Source organism: Cebus imitator, unplaced genomic scaffold (assembly GCF_001604975.1).
Source record: "Cebus imitator isolate Cc_AM_T3 unplaced genomic scaffold, Cebus_imitator-1.0 Scaffold147, whole genome shotgun sequence".
Taxonomy (NCBI): domain Eukaryota; kingdom Metazoa; phylum Chordata; class Mammalia; order Primates; family Cebidae; genus Cebus; species Cebus imitator.
The window spans coordinates 2,819,654-2,838,066 of NW_016107462.1; the positions used below are offsets into that span (position 1 = coordinate 2,819,654).

Genomic DNA, 18,413 nt, shown 5'->3' on the forward strand with positions numbered 1-18,413 from the left:
TGGGGTCAGTTGGGGGGAAATAGGGGAGGGACGGTGGGGGGTGGGAAGCTGGGGAGAGATAGCAAGGGGAGAAATGCCAGATGTAGGTGATGGGGAGGAAGGCAGCAAATCACGCTGCCACGTGTGTACCTATGCAACAATTTTGCATGTTCTTCACATGTACCCCAAAACCTAAAATGCAATAAAATAAATAAATGGGGAAAAAAAATAAAAATAAAAACATAAAAACATAATCCATGTATGTTGTATATAAGGACAGAAAAAAATCTGACAGAATATATATCAATATGGAACAGTGATTTTTTTTCTTAAATATTCCCAAGTCATTTGACTATTGTGCTAATGTTGATAGGATTTTATGATCAGAGAAACCTTCGACTATATTTTGAGTGTGTTTGTATAGAGGTGATATCATCATGGAGACCATTTTATGTTATTAAAATGTAGGACATTCTACTGGCATTAGCATGGTAGGAGGGCTAGAAGTCTCCTTTGTTTTCTTCTTTTTAAAGGAAAACTTAATAATAGAGAGAAAAAAAATTTTAAGAAGACAACCATAAGTAGGCGGGTCAAGGAGTTGAATTATGTGGGGAAATAACTCTGTAATTAATAAAAATCAGAATTTTGAATATTGTTTCACTTTAGAATAAACCAACTTATAGACTTAGATGAACTTTAGTCATTTTTAATATGTTAAGATAAAGTATAATTTTAATCTAATAATTATAGATAATAGGTAAATATGAAAAAAATTTAAGATATTAGAATTAAACAATATAGTTCACTGAAATAAACCACGCAATGAATGAAAAATGAGTGAGATTTTGAATTGGAACACAGAACTGAGATGTCCAGAATGCAGAGGGGAACCAAAAGAATGAAAGATTGATTGAGGTACAGAGAAAGATTCTAGGGCTCCCACATGTTTAAAGAAAGAATTCCAGAATAAGAGAGTGGAGGCAATGTTGAAGAAGCAATATGTAAAGAGAAATTATTGCTAATTTTCTAGAACTGAAGTCCTTAGAGTGAAAGTATTTTCCAAATACTGAGCAAAATAAAAATGAAAACATCTTAAACCAACTGCAGTTTAAAAAAATTTGCCATACTTATACAACTTGTAGTAAAACTAGAGAATTTCAAAGACACTACCAGAGAGAAAAGATATTATCTATAGAATAACAAAAATCTGAGTGACAACAGGTTTTGGGGGATATAGGGGGATGGCTTATCCCCAATAATAGACGAAAAAAGGCAGTAGAGTAATATAAACACAGGCCTGGGCAAGAGAAGCTCCAAGTTCAGGACAGTGGCCTCCCTGGGCAGAGAAAGAGGAGAGTCAAAAGAAGAGGGAATCAAGGGTCCAACTATAACTGCAGTATTTGATTTATTTAAAACAATTATTTGAGGCTGGGCATGGTGGCTTATGCATGTAATCCCAACACTTTGGGAGGCAAAGGCAAGCGGATCACTTGAGGTCAGGAGTTTGAGACCAGCCTGGACAACATGACAAAACCCAGTCTCTATTAAAAATACAAAAATTAGCCAAGCATGGTGGTAGGTTCCTGTAATCCTAGCTATTCAGGAGGCCGAGGAAGGAGAATCACTTGAACCTGGGAGATGGAGGTTGCAGTGAGCTGAGATCGCACCACTGCACTCCAGCCTGGGAGACAGAGTAAGACTCCATCTCAAAAAACAAACAAACGAACAACCGTTGAGCACTGCTGGAATATAAAATAGTGCAGCTACTATGGAAAACAGCATGGCAATTCTCAAAAAATTAAATTATCACATGGTCTAACAACTCCACTGCTGGGTTTACATCCGAAAGCATTGAAAGCGGGGTCTCACACATGCACACTTACGTTCACAGCAACATTATTCACAATAGCCAAGAGGTGGAAGCCAGCCAAATGTCAGTCTACAAATAAAAGATGTGCTACATACATGTAATGGAATATTATTCAGACTTAAAAAGAAAGTAAATTCCGTCACATGCTACAACATGGATGCAGCTTGAGGACATTAAGTGAAATAAGTCAATCACAAAAAGACAGCTACGATATGATTTCACTTTTATGAGGGACCCAGAGTAGTCAAATTCATAGAGACAGGAAGCAGAATGGAGGTTACCAAAGCTCCGGCAAGGAGGGAATCAGGAGTTGTTTAATGGGGACAGAGTTTCAGTTTCGCCAGATGAGAAAATTCTAAATGTACTTAACACTACTAAAATATGCACTTAAAAATGATTAAGATGGCAAATTTCATGTTATGTGGGATTTTTTACTGTAATTTTTAAAATATAAAAAGATGTTAAGTATTAAAAAATATATGAAACAAATAATCAGATTGACAAAGCTGCATGATATGACTACTAGTAGTTATTATATATCTTTCTAGTCATTTTTTTCTGAATTATTTTACAAAAAAGTCATTTAAAAAAAATTGATGGCATTAAGTCCATCAACAGAAGAATGGATAAACAATATTATACGGATACAAAAGAAGACTACTCAGCAATAAGAACAGATTTTTGCTATAAATATAAAAACAAGTTGAGTCAGAAAAGCTAGACACAGAAGTATACATGCAGTAAGATTCCATTTCTGTGAAAATCAAGGGCAGACAAAGTGAGGCTGGGCACAATGGTTCATGCCTAAAATCCCAGCACTTTTTGAGGTTGAGACAGGAGAATGGCTTGAGTACAGGAGTTCAAGACCAGGCTAGGCAACATAGAGAGACCTCATCTCTACAAAAAACAGAAAAATTGGCCTGGTACAGTGGTGTGTGCCTTGCAGTCCCAGCTATATGGAGGCTGAGGCAGGAGGATTGCTCACACCCAGGAGGCTGGAGCTGCAGTGAGCCATGATCATGCAAAAAAAGAGCAGGCAAAGTGAAGCCATGACATTAGAAATTAAGAGTAGTTGCTTATGGGGAGTGTGGATTGACTGGGAAATTGGCACCAGGGAACATTCTGGGGTGGTAGCTACATCTTATTGAGGTGTTAGTTACATAAGTGAATACATTTCTCAAAAATCTGTTTTTACACTTAAGATGTGGGCATTTTGTTCAGTGCAAATTTTGCCTCAATGTATAAATTTTAAAACAAAAGGTGAAGCTCCAAAAATATAGATAGGCTATTTACAAGAGGAAAAAAGAACTGCAACACTGGTGATGCCAAACACTTGAGGACACAGGGCAAAGGGCACTTCAGTTGATTGAAATGCAAGAAGAAATTTAGATGGCACAATTCTGTTACTCAAGAAGCATTCAAGACATCGGAGAAAAGTCCAGAGCTTCCAGAAACTTTAGAAGAGTAATCTGAAACCATATGCAGTGTTTCAAGAATTTTATCAAATCTCACTAAGGCACAAACAAGCCTCCTCTTTGGTCCCTTTCCAAAGAAATGGCTAAAGAATATGGTCACTGGAAACAAGTTAAATCTTTCTCTCTTTAAAATAACTTGGCTTTAAGTATATATCATACATGTTCATCATAGAAACATAGAAAATATAGATAAGCAGAAATTAATAAATTGAAATCACAAGGTAATAGGTAAACATTCTTAATATGTTGCCTGTTTTTCTTCCATGCGTTTTTTATTTAAATACTGTAAGTTTTTCTTTTTAAGATTGTCACTAATCTTGATTTGGCAAATCTCACTTTGCAGAAACCCGTGGCTGTCTTTGTTGGGGAAGATCCAACAACCAAATTGCATAACTACTCATATTTTCTCCTTAGACCTATGGTATAATCTTTTTCTTCTCACAAGAAAACATCTGCAAGTATTTTTTTTTTTTTCCCTTTTTTTGAGGCAAGGTCTCACTGACACCCAGCCTGGAGTGCAATGGCACAATCATAGCCCACTGCATCCTTGACCTCCTGGGCTGAAGCAACCCTCCTACATCAGCGTCCTGAGTAGCTGGAACTACAGACAAGCACAAACACACCTGGCTATTTTCATTTTTTATAGATATGAGGTCTTGCTATGTTGCCCAGGCTGGTCTCAAGCTCTTGGGCCCAAGTGATCCTCCTGCCTTGGCTTCCCAAAAGACTAGGATTACAGACATAATCCACCACATTTAGCTGGTATGATCTTAAAATACTTTTTACATTTTCTCTTTTCCTAAAGATGAGTCAATTGTCATCTAAGAGAAATTAAATTTGACTTAGAATGTTTTCTGTAATTTTAAGGGAGAAGTAATTCTTCGTGAATGTTTTTTCCTGTGACTATAAAATTACTGATACCTATACTTGTATATGCAACATGACTACAAACTGCTATAGAACTTGATATTAAAAAATGAATACAACTTTTGGAGGCCGAGGCAGGCAGATCACGAGGTCAAGAGATCGAGACCATTCTGGCCAACATGGTGAAACCCCGTCTCTACTAAAAATACAAAAATTAGCTGGGCGTGGTGGTGGGCGCCTGTAGTCCCAGCTACTCAGGAGGCTGAGGCAGGAGAATTGCTTGAACCTGGGAGGCAGAGGTTGCAGTGAGCCGAGATCGCGCCACTGCACTCCAGTCTGGCGCCTGAGCGAGACTCTGTCTCAAAAAAATAATAAATAAATAAATAAATAAATAAAATGAATACACCAGAGTTTACAAACCCAAATGTGCCTATTCCCTTCTATAGCCTTTAGATGTACAATTAACCAAATGTTCCTGCCAAGTCATCCAGCCATCTACACAATGCCTCTCTGAGAGCTGCCTTCAGACTATGGAGGATCCTGTTAAATATTCTCAATCAGGCTGTTCTTCATTAGAATACGAGCTATGTAAGATCAGAAGCTGTGTCTGCCTCATTTACTTTGTTATTCCCAGTGCCTAGAAAAGATGAAAAAGGGCTCAAAACTGATGTGTTGAGTGAATGAATAAATTAATCGTAATGAATTTTCATTTACTAAGGTTGTTATTGAAATAATTTGAAGTGTCTCAAGATGATTATTCTTCCCTCTCCCTTCTCTGTCTCTTCCCTCTTTCTATTGTGATTGGGGGTTCACGAATAAGGTTTAGGGTGATATGTGGTAGGTTTGGGAAGGTAGGCAATGGCAATGTCTAATGTAAAGCCTTGTGGAACATGATAAAGTGGTTTATATTCTATTCTAAATCAACGGAGAGCTACTGCAAGACAATTTCATGGGAATGAAATGAATTTTTAAGTTAGTTATTAATTTATTTTTTGAGACAGGGTCTTACACTCTGTCACTCAGGCTGTAGTTGTGCTGGTGTAAACATGGCTCATTACAGCCTTGACCTCCCATGCTCAAGTGATCCTCCTGCCTCAGCCTCCTGTGTAGCTGGGAACACAGGTGTGTACCACCATGCCTGGCTGATTCAGGTTTTTAAAAGAATCCCTGTGACGGCAAGAAGAGAATGGATTTTGTGAGGATAGAAGTAGAAGGAGGGAGACATTTAGGAAGTTACTGTGGAAATCCAGACAACAGAAGGTGGCAACATGGACTAGAGAGGTCACAACAGCAAAGGTGAGAAGAGGATTGTTTCTGGACATATTTTGGTGGTAGAACACACAGGGCTCCAGAAATCTAGTTAGCAGGAAGTAATTGGAGGGTGACTTCTACATGCCTTACAGAGATGAAGGTTGCTAGGGAAAGGGTGCTAAGTACAAATATATAAACTGCTTGCTTTTGTAAGTGGTTGAGGTTATTCTGCCCAGTCTGCTGCCACTGGGCTGTGTGGTCCTCCTGTCTAGTCACTACCACTGGACTCGCTCCCCAGTATGTAACCCCCTCAATAAAACCCCATGTCTCTTTTGCTGGCATTGGGCCTCTTCTTCAGTCTCTTGAACCTAATCCCACCCCCAATGGAGTACACAGGGGATCAACACAACACAGGAGAAGAAGGAAGGGCTACTGGATTGACAAAAATACAACATGTCTCCTACATGCATGCTAAGTTTATAATCACCGTATCAACTCTTTGTAGAAAAATATCCCCAGCATATCACATTATTGAACACATTAATTCTAGCTTATAAAACATTAAAGCGTACAAGCAAAGTAACAATATAAAAAGTAAAACATCAACTCCAGAGCTTCTGCACAGCAAAAGAAACAATCAGTAGACTAAATCAGCAACCAACAGAATGGGAAAAAAATTTTGCAATCTACCCATCTGACAAAGGGCTAATATCCAGAATCTACAAACAACTAAAACAGGATTACAAGAAAAAACAAACAAGCCCATTAAAAAGTGGGCAAAGGATCTGAACAGACAAAAAGAAGACATACATGAGGCCAACAAACATATGAAAAAAATGCTTATCATCACTGGCCATTAGAGAAATGCAAATCAAAACTACACTGAGATACCATCTCACGCCACTTAGAATGGCGATCATTAAAAAATCTGGAGACAACAGATGCTGGAGAGGATGTGGAGAAATAGGAACACTTTTACACTGTTGGTGGGAGTGTAAACTAGTTCAATCATTGTGGAAGACAGTGTGGCAATTCCTCAAGGACCTAGAAATAAAAATTCTATTTGACCCAGCAATCCCATTACTGGGTATATATCCAAAGGAATATAAATCATTCTATTATAAAGACACATGCACACAAATGTTCACTGTGGCATTGTTTACAATAGCAAAGACTTGGAACCCACCCAAATGCCCATCTATGAGAGACTGGACAGGGAAAATGTGGCACATATACACCATGGAATACTATGCTTCCATAAAAAACGATGAGTTCATGTCCTTTATAGAGTCATGGATGAATCTGGAAACCATCATTCTCAGCAAACTGACACAAGAACAGAAAATCAAACACCACATGTTCTCACTCATAGGCAGGTGTTGAACAATGAGAACACTTGGACATAGGGAGGGGAGCATCATACACTGAGGTTCTGTTGGGAACTACGGGAGGGACATCTGGGGGTGGGGAACTGGGGAGGGATAACATGCGGAGAAATGCCAGATATAGGTGATGGGGAGGAAGGCAGGAAACCACATGGCCATGTATGTACCTATGCGAAAATCCTGCATGTTCTTCACATGTACCCCAGAACCTAAAACACAATAATATATATATATATATAAAATAATAATAATAATAAAAGAATTAGGGTAACCTGCATGAGTTCATTATGGTTTCCCAATTACTGATACTCCTAAAATCCTGTGTTTAAATACCACTTTGACAATGAAAGTTAAAAAAAAAAATAACAAAATCTAATATTTTATCTCATGCCTAAGCTCTTCCTAAAATTAAGTTCAAATTGACAAACTTTTCCATATTAATTTAATAGTTTAAGTCCTTTACATTGCACTTTTTTTTTTTCCAGAACTCAGGTGAAAGCTCCAAGCTCAAAGATAAAAGTCACATTCTCTCTGTCTCTCACTTTCAGATGAACTCTCAGTCTGTCACCCAGATTGGAGTGCAGTGGCACGATTTTGGTTCACTGTAACCTCCACCTCTTGGGTTCAAGTGATTCTTATGTCTCAGCCTTCTGATTAGCTGGGACTACAGGCATGCACCACCACGCCCGGCTAATTTTATATTTTTAGTAGACACGGGATTCTCACCATTTTGGCCAGGCTGGTCCCGAACTCCTCGTCTCAAGTGATCCACCGGTCTCGGCTTCCCAAAGTGCTGGGATTACAGGTGTGAGTCACTGTGGCTGGCCACAAGTCACATTTTCTTTAGAGGATCCCAAGAGTTGCCTTCTCCATCTCCTTCTCTTTCTGTACTGTACTTGCTTAGCTGCCATAATACATGGCACTTTGTATTCTGCCAATAAATGCAAAGTGGAGGCAGCCATAAAGTAGTAGACAAAGCACTTAGTTGGCCACCAGAAGCCTAAAGCCTGTCTCTTATGTGATTCCACAAGCAAATCACTTACCCTCTCCAAATGGAGCTTCCCTTCTGTTAAATGATGTTAAATGTATATATCCAACAGGTTGCTGTTGGAACCACTGAGAGTGTCTGTGAAAGCACTTATAAAATTGTGAAGAACTATCCAAATGCAAGGTATGATTATTAATTTAGACTATTTCAGGGTCAGGACTCCTGACCTCTTTATATTTCTTATAAGGTTATCTGTCTTACCCTCCCTTGTTTATACATTTCTACTAGAATATCATTGGTGCCATATTTTTCTGGCTGACCCCAATCTAAATTTCAAAAGGCAGCTTTTAGCACCTCCTCCAAGAAGACTTTGGTGTTCTTTCCCTGTGTTAGGTATTTTCTCTTTAGACTCTCAATTACCTATGCTAACTTTATTAAAACACATGTCATACTGTACTATTTCTTAGATAAAAGGACTTCTCTTGTTAACTAGATTTCCTCATGTGTTAGTTCTTCCATTTCATGATTTTGTCTTTCTTTTAAAGTGTTAGTTTTCTTACCTGTTTGATGGTTTCTGTGTGTGCCCACCTTTGCACTTGAGATTAACTGTTACCGTATTGTGAATGCTAATTATCTCCTTACTGAAGATTGAAGACAGTGATTTTTAGTAAAGGCTGTATAGGTGCTGTGATCTGCATGTGTCCTGTAAAGTTCATGTGTTGGAAACTTAATTCCCCACGTAACAGTGTTGAGCAATTGCACCTTTGAGAGGTGACTGGGTCATAAGGGCTCTGCTCTCATGAATGGGTTCATGTTGTTATTATGGGAATGAATTTGTCATCTTGAGAGTAGGTTTGTTATCAAAGTGAGCTCAGCTCTTTCTTGATTTCTCTTGCCATGTGATGCCTTCTGCTATGTTATAATGCAACAAGGAGGTCCTCACCAGATATAGCCTCTCAAGATTGGACTTCCAAGCCCTCAGAACCATGAGCCAAATAAATTTCTATTTATAAGTTATCCAGTCTCAAGTATTCTTTTGTAACAGCACAAAACAGACTAAGCTAGCAGGGGATATGCCAGTAGTTAGTTTTCTGAGTGGTAATGTCCTCAGTTGACATTTTTTCCTTTTCTACGTTATATAAAAAGGAAGAAAGATGACATTCTAATAGATGAAAGACAACTATTAGTAAAATGATCTAAAGTTGACTTGGTTATTTTTAGCATTCTTTTGACGAAAGATTTGTCAACGTCTCAAGCATCAGAAAACTTTGTAAGGACAAAGGCTATACCTGTTCTTTATTTATTCACACTGTTCAGTGTACACAGAAAGTAATCAAATATTTTGGTTAAGTGAATTAATTAATCACTTAGGAAGAAATGGAAGATATGAGTAGTAAAAATAATTTGATAAATTTACAAAGTCAATAGGAACACACAAGCCGCAACTCATGTGTCCCCTTCTCTGCCCTGAAGACAGTGGCTTTTCTCAGTTTCTACTGAGCAACAGAGCATACAGAAGGGGATTTCACCTCCTACTCCATCAGGACACGATCTCATCACCTTGCAATTGTATGCAGCCTGGAACGCAACCAGAGTGTCAGTTTACATATCGAGGCTGCTTTCATATTTGAAAACACCTCTTTTCTTCTAAAAGTCAGACATTTAGCCCACTCGAAAGGAGAAACAATCACAAAACTATTGAGAGAATTAGAATGAGAGATTTATTTGTGGCCACTTCACCGTCATCTTTTTCTTTAAAGTCACTGTCTCCCTCTTCCTGTGACAAACATCATTCCTTAAGTATTTAACATACTACCTGGGTTCTATTTTTAAATTAATGAGAGTGCATCATGCTAAGTGCTTCAAAACAAATTTCACACCACTGATTTCTGCTGTTGTTGCTTTTTTCCTGATAAACATCACTAAGCGATCGATTTAATCATCGCTTATTGTCTTCGGTTGCCAAACATTCCCTGACTTTGCTCAGCAAACGTTTCCATGTAACAGAAACTGGCCACCCTTTAAAAAATACTTCTAGGTATGATGGAGCCTTCTAAAATTGAAAAAAAATATTTATCTGTCTCTGTCCGACGCAATCCACTGAAATGCAATCTGGGGATTATAAAGGGTCAGATGTTGCCTTTATAATAACAAACACCCAGCAACTAGAGGAATAAAAGTGAGAGGCTCAAGGAAAGAGGTAAGGCTATGGGGACACAGAATTTGTATGTTAGGGTAGGGAGTCATTTGGGAGAAGATATTCTGCTGTAGTTTTTACTAAAATAATTTTTGAGGCTATTTATGTGTAATGGCATATATGTTTTCTATGACTGTGATCGTTCTTCCAAATTGTATGTTTCAAAAATGAAGAGATAGCATTCCAGAGCTTCATGTAAAAAACAATTACTCGAATATTTTATTTAAAGTAAATCTATCTCTTGCATTTATTCTAATAGATCTTCCATCTTTCTTGGCATTAGATTGTAAGTAAAAAAGTCACACTTCTCTTGAGACGCCAAATACATATATATAATTTATTAGTTGGTTATTTAAATTAAAATATAATTTTAATTAGTGCAAAATTAGTTCTTGTCATTAGGTAATATAAATAAACAGTGGAACTACCCAACTGCTACTGAGCCATCTGAATACCCAGCCAAGGCCATGTCAGAGCATGACCTAGCAGAAAATTACAACTACTACCACTGGCTGGGGCTCATGTTTCAGATCAGGAATGATAAATACCTGGCGCTTCTATTACCACTCTCTTACATCATGCTCATGGCAGACATTAATAATCAATCATAATACTCTCCCTATGTCCAGGAGCAACCTTAGAATCCTTAACAGAGCCTCATGGTAGGCAGCCATAATCAATCAAGTCAGTGTTTGAGATGAAACCTATATTCATATACACAGAGATCAACAGCAAAAACCAAAGGCAAAGTGCAAGTTTATTCACTGTTAGGTGAGACCACTGCACCCTATGGCAAAGCCTTGGATCTGGCTCAGGCTCAAGGACAAAGTGGGAGTCCTCCTTCTTTCTCTCACAGAATCTGCATTCTGGAACATGAGCATTTGGGATCTGTCTGTTGGATGGGGGTTAAGGAAAGAGAAGTGGGGAAGAAGAGATGGGGAAGAGAAGAGAACAGTCAAAGGAGGGGGAAGGAATGAGCAAGGCAGGGCAGGCCCTAAGAGAGGCCTTGAATTAGCTTACTGATTTTACCACAACTCCTTACAAATAATAGTACACTTCTTGAGAGTTTACTACACAGTAGGCACAAGGCACAGTGCTAACCTTGATGTCATCATCTTACTTGGTAATCCCAAAACCCCTATGAGGAAGTTCATCAGTTAAAAATTGTGTGGGTGGCATAAGAATCAGAATCACCCTGGGAAATGGGTGTTACCTTCAAGGTAGAGTTGGGGTCAGGGATAATGGGAACTGTCTAGATGACATAGGTGTTAGGGCATGGAGAGGTTCTTACCCCTCTAGACCGGAGGGCAGGAGGCAGATCTGTGGAGCCCAGGGAAAGAGCTGCAGCTATAGCAGAGGGCCATCTGGCCAAAGGTGTGGCTTTGGGAAGAGGAATACAGCTACTATCCCATAGCTGAGAATGAGGGAGCTAGAGGGATCTATTCTCCAACCTCTCTCCCATTTCCTGCTAGTTCCTCCCATCGACCTAACCCCTCTGGAAATCAGAGAGCAATGGCCCTTTGATGTGCTTCAAGGCAGCTTTCCCTTGCAATGTAGCAAAAGGGCACAGGCAGAACTGGATCTGGAGGGGCAAGCAGAATATTCAGCACAGGCGGGTGGCAGAAAACCCAAACAACAGTGACTAACCATACAGGTTTCTATTGAAAAGAGAAGTTACAACTGCTCAGCAGGGAAGTCGTTAGCAACCCAGTCTCCTGTGAGCTCTCTGCTCTCCTCTCATGCTGGAAAGACCTCCTCCAGCCCTGGGTACCACACTCACACTCCAGGCAGGAAAAAGGAGGAGAGCAAAAAGCAAAAGCCAAGTTTGACCTGAGTCTATCAGGAAAACAATTAGTGTCCCCAGAATACTTATATCTCATCGGCCAGACCCAGGTGATGGGTCCTTTTTTGGCTGCAAAGGGAGCAGGAGGAGGGAAGTATTTTTACTGAGCTAGAGTCATCAGATAAAATACATAATACCTAGTTAAATTTAAATTTCAAATAAATAATAAATCTTTAGTAAATGAGATACACTTTTACTAAAAAATTATTCATAGTTTATTTAAAATACAATTTAACTTTACAGCGTATATTTTTATTTCTAAGTCTGGCTACTCTAACCTGGGCACATTGTCACCCAAACAAAATCGAAGGGTTTACTTGGAAGAAGTGTGGTACAGATACTGAGTATGGTATGAGCTGCAGCTGCCACAGATGAGTACTATTATTATTCCCATTTTATAGCTTCAGAAGCCAAGGCTTAGAGAAAGGGAGGAATTTAACCAGGTTATACAGCTAATAAGTGCTGAAGCTGGGTTTAGATCCTGGTTAGGTTAAACCCAGTGCTTTTTGGCATTTATATTATCAGCCTCTGTGACTTAAGAGGCTTCAGAACAGCAAAAGAGAAGTCAAGAGCTCTCTAACACGGTGACTGCCCCACCAGTGAAATGTGTTCTAATAGAGGCAAGATTGTCACCATGAAGGTCAGATTGTTGGTAATCAGATTAGCAACTACACCTCATAGAGCAGTGGTTCTCCATCAAGGGGAGGCAAGTTTGCCACGTTCCCCCACCCCCAGAGGGGTACTTGGCTATAGCTCAAGACGTTTTCTGTTGTTAAAACTGGGGAGAGTGCTATTGGCATCTCAAAGGCAAGGCCAGGGATGGTGCTAAATATTCTATAATGCATAAAACAGTCCTTCACAATAAAGAAACATCTGATCCAAAATGCTGAGATTCTACAGGAAACAATGAGTAGAATCTGTAGAAGAGTATCCTGCAGTACATATCCCCCTAATACAAAGCGAGAGCTTGGACAAAGGCCCATACATGAGAATATTTCACCTAACATCTCTATCATTTTTTTTAAAGTTTCAACCATTTTATTTAAAATTGTGCCAATAAAAATGCAGGAGACACAGTCTTCTCATTTTTGCAATATGAGGGAACAAATAGGTTTACAAAATTGCCCACATTACTTTAACATCTTCTAACATTTTTTATAGCACATCTTACTGTAATGTATTTGTTCTTACAGTTCCCACTTGTTGGTAAGATTCTCAGAGGCGAGGAACAATGTCCTCAATTTGTTTCACTGATACAATGCCTGGTATATAGGATGCACTTCCATTTTTAAGCAAAAATAATTTGTTACCTGTACTGTAAACCTGAAATTAGTGAAATTAATTCTTAATCTTTTAAAAATAATATTAAAAACCAAAAATTCTCTTATTCTTGGATATAATCCTGAGATCAACTTGGTTGTTGATTAAAACAGTCTGCATAATACTTTTGTAGACAGGCCTAGTTGCTTATTTCCCTAACATCTGTATCTGAGAGTACAACTGATCACATGCTATTTTATGACTTAGATTTAGACATTTAACATTTCCTACAGCATATAAACAAAAGTAAAGAATATGCCAGGAAAATATATTCTATAGCCAGAGAGACCAGGGCCCTTGCAAGGGACTTTAGAGTTCAAAATTATGAAAACAGTTACTATTGCCATGATAAAACTATTTGTTTAAAACAAATAGCAGTATATGCCCAAGGAATTTAATATCTTTACAGCCATGTGATCCCTAATAACAGGAATACATTCTGAGAAACGTGTCCTTAAGAGATTTCATTGTGTGAACATCATAGAGTGCCTTTATGCAAACCTAGATGGTATGTACTCAGGCTATAAGGTAGAGCCTATTGCTCCTAGGCTACAAACCTGTATAGCACATGTCTGTCTTGAACACTGTAGGCAATTGCAACACAATGGTAAGCATTTGTGTATCTAAATATAGAAAAGGCATAGAAAAAATACAGCAATATAATCTTATGGGAAACACCATCCATATGCGGTCCATCACTGACTGATACATTGTTATGCAGCTCATGACAATACTTCTTTACTAAAGCCAATCGTAAGTAAAAGTAAAGGCCAGGCATGGTGGCCTCCACCTGTAATCCCAGCACTTTGGGAGGCCAAGGCAGGAGGATTGCTTGAGTCCAGGATTTCAAGGCTACAGTGAACTACAATCATGCACACTAGTCTGGGTGACAGAGACCCTATCTCTAAAAAAGTAAAAATAATTATTAAAAAGTAGAAGTATTCCTGACCACCTCTGGGGATATGAAAAAAGAAAAAGAAAAAAGTAGAAGTAAATATGATGCTTAAAATCATATTTTGTCACCCAGGCTGGATTGCAGAGATCACTGTAGCACCGTCCACATGGGCTCAAGTCATCCTTCCACCTCAGCCTTCCGAGTAGCTTCGACTACAGGTGCACATCACTATGCCTGGGTATTTTTTATATTTTTTGTAGAGACAGGTTTTCACCACATTGCCCAGGCTGGTCTCAAACTACTGGGCTCATGCCATCCTCCTGCCTCGATCTCCCAAAGTCCTGAGATTACAGGCAGGAGCCACCATAACTGGCCTGTTTAGATTCTTTTGGATCCACTGCACTACTACTGTCTTCTCACTATGTTAGATACAAATTTAGAAGACCAGAGTTCACCCAAATTTAATCTTCCCAGATAGGCTTTTTGATTCAAGAACAGTCTGTGTCAGAGAATGATTATTGATAAATGGTCATAGATTTGAATTTGCATGTATGCTCCTTTTCACAGATATCTTCAAAGAGATAGTAGTTCCTTTACTAGTATCACTAATGAATAGAAGAGGGCAAAGAGCTAGATTTAAGCCATTATTCTAATTGTTAAAAATATGTTGTTGATCAGAATCTAGTTTGGAGCTATTTTCTTTCTTCTTCAGTGTTTATTTGATTATCTTGCTAGTCTATGCATGGTATCTTTTGACACTCCCCAACACAGACACTAGGCTAAAGATGTTGATATCCCTGGAGATTCTTGCCAGATCTCTAGCCCAAACCTTGCACTGTTGAGACAGTGCCAGATCTACACTGGATGTCAAGCCAACAGCTTTTGAAGGGTAGACTGCATCGTCATTGCTAGTCTAGCATTATTTATTTATCAAATGTATAAATTACCATTTGATTATCAAGGTGTTTGTGTTAGCTGGAACCAGAATTTTAAGTTTATTAAAGATATGAGTTCCATGGGGTTTTTCCAAATGGAACTTTAGCCAAAGGATATTGGTTACTTAAGTAACCGAAAGAGACCATTAAGAGACTGGGTTCATTTCTAAAGTGGTCCATTGGCATAATCTCAGGGAGAGGAACCAGCAAGTGTAAATCATTTGCTCTGTTAGGTACTATGCATATGTTTTCCCTGTCTACTTCTCACAAGAATAACTCCTCATTACCATTTTAAGGATGAGGAAAATGCCCTCGAACATGTAACCTAATAAAGCATCAGTTTATTTATCTACAAAATGGGAGTAATAATAGTACCTACCTCATGAGTATGTTGCGATGATTAAATGGGATAACACATGCAAAACTAAATTACATGATGGTAATGTAAATACTGTTAGGTTTTGTTGGTTTTTTTGTTTTGTTTTTGAGATGGAGTCTTGCTCCGTGGAGTGCAGTGGCATGATCTTGGCTCACGGCAACCTCTGCCTCCTGGGTTCAAGAAATTCTCCTGCCTCAGCATCCTGAGTGGCTGGGACTACACACATTAGCCACCACACCTGACTAATTTTTGTATTTTCAGTAGAGATGGGGTTTCACCATGTTGGCCAGGCTGGTCTCAAACTCCTGACCTCATGTGATCCACCTGCACTGGCCTCCCAGAGTGCTGGGATTATCAGTATGAGCCACTGCACCCGGTAGGTCTTGTTATGAATTTCTACTAATAAGGCCACAGTGTGAGAAAGTGAATCCAGAGCCCTTCTTCTAAGATTCCAGTGACCTTCAAATAACTACAGTAATAATTTTTTCAGTGCAATCTTTTAACTACAGTAACATACAGTAGCAGTTAACTACAGTAACTTTTTTTCAGTGCAATTTTTTCATGCAATCTTAGGCCTGCCTCAGATGGACCATACATACACATTGACCTTTTTATATCTCCCATTTTTAACTTACTATTTAATTTCCAGAACTCACCTCCAGCCTCCAAAACAAAAGGAAAAAAAAACAAAACAAAACCCCACAGACCAAGCAACTTGTACATGCTGATCCCTCATCTTAAATCGTCCTTTCTTTCAGATTTTAAGAAAACTATGATCATTTTAGTCTGATGTGCTTGGATTATAGCAGCATAGGACTCTATCATAGGAAGGATGATCCTTAGCCAGGGTTCCCAGACAGGAAACCTATACGTGGCTGGTGATCTGCCATATGACCTCCACTGCTGACTCTGCTCTTGGAAAGCTACCACCCGCTATTGCCTGACACTTGATGGTGATTACAAATGTAATACAAGCATGCACAGCCTAACACTGTTTCTGTATAAAACATGTGCCGCGGTAGTCCTGTAATGTTATAATGGAGCTGGAATATACCTAACACCTAGTGACATCATAACTGTCATCATGTCACTGTACAACACATTATCCATGTTTGTGGTGATGCTGGTTTAAACAAACCTACTGTGCTGCAGGTCATATAAAAGTATAGCATGTGTAATTTCGTACAGTACATAATACTGGATAATGATATAAATGACTATGTTACTGTTTATGTATTTACTATGCTTTTTTTCATTATTTTAGAGTACATGCCTTCTACTTACTTTTAAAAAAGTTAACTGTAAAACAGCCTGAGGCAGGTCCTTCAAGAGGTATTCCAGAAGGCATTGTTGTTAGAAGAGATGGCAGCTCCACGTGTGTTACTGTCCTTGAAGACCTTCTAGCGGGACAAGATGTGGAGGTGAAAGACAGTGATATTGATGATCCTGACCTTGTGTAGGCCTAGGCTAGTGTGTATGTTGTGTCTTTGTTTGTGTCCATGTCTTTGTTTTAACAAAAAAGTTTAAACAGTAATAGAAAAAAAAAAAAAAAAAAATATATATATATATATATATGAAATACTAAAAAAAATGGCCAGGGGTGGTGTGGTGGTTCATCCCAGCACTTTGGGAGGCCAATGAAGGTGGATCACCTGAGGTCAGGAGTTCAAGACCAGCCTGGTCAACTGGTGAAACCCCATCTCTATTAAAAATACAAAAAAATTAGGTATGGTGGTAGGCTCCTGTAATCCCAGCTACTCCGGTGGCTGAGGCAGGAGAATCATTTGAATCCGGGAGGCAGAGGTTGCAGTGAGCCAAGATCATGCCATTGCACTCCACCCTGGGCAACAAAAGCAAAAACTCCATCTCAATACATACACACACACACACACACACACAAACACACACACACACACACACACACACACAGAGGTATGTATGCATTATAATGTGTTTTAAGCAAAGTGTTATAAGAGTTAAAAAGTTAAAAATAAAATGTTTTAAAATAAGTTACAATAAGCTAAGATTACTGAAGAAAGAAAAACTTCTAAAATAAACTTTGTATTGTCTAAGTATACAGTATTTATAAAGTCTACGTAATGTTCAGTAATGTTCTAGGTCTTCACATTCTTTCATGCCTCACAGACTTACCAGAGCAACTTCTAGTCCTGCAAGTTCCATTTATGATAAATTCCCTACACAGGTGTTTGGTTCCTATATTTTATTTTTTTCCCATTGTTTATATATTTTTTACTGTACATTTTATGTTTAGATACACAACTGCTTATCATTGTATTACAATTACCTATAATATTCAGGACAGTAACATGCTGTACAGGTTGGTAGCCTAGAAGAACTATAGTATATAGCCTTGCTATGTAGTAGGCTACACTACCTAGGCTTGTATAAGTACATGCTTTTTTTAAAAAAAGGACAGGATCTCACTTTGTTGCCCATGCTGAAGTTCAGGGGTGAGATCATGGCTCACTGTAGCCTTGACTTCCCAGTACACTCTATGATGCTCACAAAATCACCTGATTTCTCAGAATGTATTATCATCCTATTCATTACTGTACATCTCCTTTTTTTTCAAATTTAACAAGGTAACAGCACGCACAGAGTCAGAGGTCCCTTACTTCAGGAAGCCTTCCTTGACTTCACCTATTGATTTCTCATGCTCCGATGTCTATTGTGTCCTTAATCATATCACTTTGTGCTATGTTACAATTACCTATCTATGTGACTTCATCCCTGACTAGGCTGTAAACTCCTAGGAGATACATTCTGTGTCTGAGACTGTGGTATTCCCACTGCCTAGCACATTATAGGTAATCAATAAACACTTAATAAGCAAACAAATAACATATGAGAAACCAAGGAAATAAGAATGAATACACGGTGCCTTTGGACCCACTTGCGTGGTCATGGCTGTGATGGAGAGAAGAGGAGAGTTTTGAATGGGGTGGATTGTAGTCCACCTTAAGCAGTAAGGTGGGTTAGAATACCGAGACCTTAAGTATTCAGGTGTG

At 38.7% G+C, this 18,413-nt stretch overlaps 1 protein-coding gene and 1 long non-coding RNA gene across 2 annotated transcripts in view; one reads left to right on the forward strand and one right to left on the reverse strand.

The window, feature by feature from the left end:
- The window catches only part of LMOD3 (leiomodin 3), a 60,570-nt gene that overhangs the window by 30,073 nt on the left and 12,084 nt on the right, over nt 1–18,413 (reverse strand). The window lies entirely within an intron of this gene.
- LOC108314069 lies at nt 9,896–16,796 on the forward strand. Its single transcript, XR_001829330.2, has 3 exons — nt 9,896–10,015; nt 13,049–13,120; nt 16,649–16,796. It is a non-coding gene; the product is annotated as an uncharacterized LOC108314069 (long non-coding RNA).